The following is a 3,448-nucleotide window of genomic DNA, read 5'->3' as shown; positions in this document are numbered from 1 at the left end:
ATGCTGAATCTCCAGCAGTAATCGTGCCTGGAACATAATAGATGCTTGATAAATATTTGTTGGACAAACGAATACTTTGCCTACACTTTTGAAACTGACCCAATAGTCCCATAGATAGTTTTTTGGATAAACATAGGAAATTGACCCTTCTGGTCTTTAAACTTGAGACTTAATTTGTTTTGTCTGAGTTCCTTTCACTTTCAGGCCTCTCAAAAACAAAAAGTATCAAAGAACTGAAACTCACCAGATCATCACATCCAGACAATAAGATAATGGACTTCTCATTCATCATGTTTGCTTCCTTGCCCCTCCCTAGTTCCTGTTTTCTTACACATTGTTACATTTCTTCCCTGCTATATAAACCCCTGATTTTAGCTGCTCAAGGAGATGGATTTGAGATTGAACCATCTCCTCAGCGGTGGCACCCAATTAAAGCCTTCTTCCTTTATTGGCTTTCTGTGCTGTGAGCAGCATGACCTAGACCAGACCCCTGGTGTTTTGGTAACACTTTGAAGATAATGATAGCTAATACTGGTCAAGCACTTGCTGAGTGCCAGCCACCATCTTAAACACTTGGTGTTATCTGCGTTGAATAGCCTCAGTACAACACTGCAGGGATTCAGTTATCACTGATTCACACTTTCAGAAACAGAGGCCCCAGGAGATAAAGAAACTTGCTGTCTCAGGCCGGGCATGGTGGCTCATGCCTGTAATCCCAGCACTTTGGGAGGCTGAGGTGGGCGGATCACCTGAGGTCAGGAGTTTGAGACCAGCCTGACCAACATGGTGAAACCCCATCTCTACTAAAATATAAAAAATCAGCCGGGCGTGGTGGTGGGTGCCTGTATTCCCAGCTGCTTGGGAGGCTGAGGCAGGAGAATCGCTTGAACCCGGGAGGCAGAGGTTGCAGTGAGCCAACATCGCCCCACTGCACTCCAGCCTGGTGACAGAGCAAGACTCTGTCTCAAAAAAAAAAAGAATAAAAGAAACGTGCTGTCTCAAGCTTCTGTCACTGTAACAAATTACCGTAAATGGATTGACTTAAGGCAACACAAAATTTATTGTCTGCCAGTTCGGGAGGTTACAAGTCTGAATGGATCAGCAGGGCCGTGTTCCTTTGCAGGCTCCAGGGAAGAGTGCGTGTCCTCACCTTTCCCAGCGTACAGGGGCCGCCTGCATTCCTTGGCTTGGGGCCGTTTCTTTCATCACTCTAAACCCTGCTTCCATTGGCACGTTTCCTTCTCTGATTCGGACCCTCTCGTCTCCCTCTTTTCTTTTTGAATTTTATTTATTTATTTATTTATTTATTTAGACAGAGTCTTGCTCTGTCGCCCAGGGCAAACTTGGCTCACCGCAATCTCCGCCTCCCGGGTTCAGGCGATTCTCTTGCCTCAGCCTCCTGAGTAGCTGGTACTGTAGGCACCTGCCACCACACCTGGCTAATTTTTGTATTTTTAGTAGAGATGGGGTTTCACCATGTTGCCCAGGCTGGTCTTGAACTCCTGAGCTCAGGCAATCCACCCACCTCAGCCTCCCAAAGTGCTGAGATTATAGGCGTGAGCCATGGCGCCCAGCCCTTTTTTTGTCTTTTGAGACAGGGTCTTGCTCCGTCACCCAGGGGTGGTCCTCTGAGCATGCCAGACACGAGTGTGCAGGGAGCTGGTGCAAAAGCCTCTGTGTGCGGGCGAGCATGTGTTGTGACTCTGCCCATGCATGTGCTTCAGCGTGCCGAGTGGCTGCACGCCCCAGATCCATGCGGCACGTGCTGGCAGATGATGGTGCTGGGCACCGGGAGGTGGCGGGGAAGGCAACCTTTGCGTGTTGTTTGTGGGCATGTGTGTTATCGTGTGCATGCGGGCCGTGGGGCCTCACAGCATGTGTGTGCACACTCCAGCTATGGTATGAGATCACCACTTCTGTTGTCCTTCTCAGTTTCTCCCCAACCTCCCCTTTTCCCTAGTTTATAAGACAGGAGAAAAGGGAGAAGCAAAAAGTTGGAAAGAAACAGAAGATAAATAGCCAGACGACCTTGGCGCCACCACCTGGCCCTGGTGGTTGAAATAATAATAATGTTAACCCCTGACCAAAACTACTGGTGTTATCTGTAAATTCCAGACATTGTATGAGAAAGCACTGTAAAACTTTTTGTTCTGTTAGCTGATGTATGTAGCCCCCAGTCACGTTCCTCACGCTTACTTGATCTATTATGACTTTTTCCCATAGACCCCTTAGAGTTGTAAGCCCTTAAAAGGGCTAGGAATTTCTTTTTCGGGGAGCTCAGCTCTTAAGACACGAGTCTGCCGACGCTCCCAACCGAATAAAAACCTCTTCCTTCTTTAATCTGTGTCTGAGGAGTTTTGTCTGCGACTCGTCCTGCTACACGGCGTGTACATGTGTGTGTCCCCCAGGCCTGCCCCACCCATGCGTGTGACCTGCCATGTGATTTGAAGCTGTCTTTCAGAATCACTATCAGTGGCCCCTGAGGAGCATCAGCCATGGTAGGTACATGCCTCGCTGCCTGCTGCGTGAATGGTCTGCCCGCCCCGGTGCCCCAGCTCCACACAGGGGGCACACCTGGAGCCTCAGAGCCAGGCTCCCTGCCCCTCCCTTCTGGAGCTGCAGACTTGCTCTTTCCTCTTTCTGTCCTTGTGCTGCTGGCTGTCTCACTTCCCTCCCTGCCAGCCACAGGACTCAGTGCCACTGCTCAAGGTCTCCATGGCTGAGCCTGGGGGCTTTTAGAACAGGCTCCATGGCCAAGGTGGCAGATGTGGAGCCATCAGAGAGGGCACAGAGTTCATGGTTTATGGTGTAGGGGCTGGGAGCTTGGAGGGGGTTGTGTGTGGGGCTGGACTCAGGCGGCCAGAGGCCTAGGAACATCATCCTGGGCAGGCCTTACCTGTCGTGCAGTCTGAGTCATACTGCCAGGGCAGGGTATCCAGCTCCCAGCCTGGAAGTGCTGAGAGCTAAATCCACTGCAGATTAGGGGTGATAGTCAGGGTCCCACGTCCTCTATCTGTCAGCAATCCAGTGGTGATCTAGGATAAAAGCCTGAGAGTCCTATACACACGGTCATCCCACAACACACTTCAGAGGCCATGCAAGGACACACAGCCCCCTTCCCTCCCTGCCAGGTACCATCATAGCTTCTAGCGTGTGACTGAAGGCAGGGTCCCTGGCCCCTGCTAAAGCACTGCTGCCGGCCAGCAGGCTCATGCACCTTGGCCTGTTGCTCCTAGGGGTCGCCTGTGCTATTCAGCCAAGGAGACCACAGTGCACGCTGGCCCAGCTGAGCTCCGCCTAGCGAGCTCACTTCCCTTTCCTGCCACGGAGTCTCCCTCTTCTGCTTTTCCCAGCAGGAAGGGCCTAGCCTCACCTATGCAACCTGCAGCCCCCCGCCCACCAGTTGAGGCTCCCCTCTTAGACTTATAAGTCTATGGCCAGTGGCGTG

This window comes from Hylobates moloch, unplaced genomic scaffold (genome assembly GCF_009828535.3).
Source record: "Hylobates moloch isolate HMO894 unplaced genomic scaffold, HMol_V3 SCAFFOLD_12, whole genome shotgun sequence".
Classification (NCBI taxonomy): Eukaryota; Metazoa; Chordata; class Mammalia; order Primates; family Hylobatidae; genus Hylobates; species Hylobates moloch.
This window is presented reverse-complemented; position numbering follows the sequence as displayed.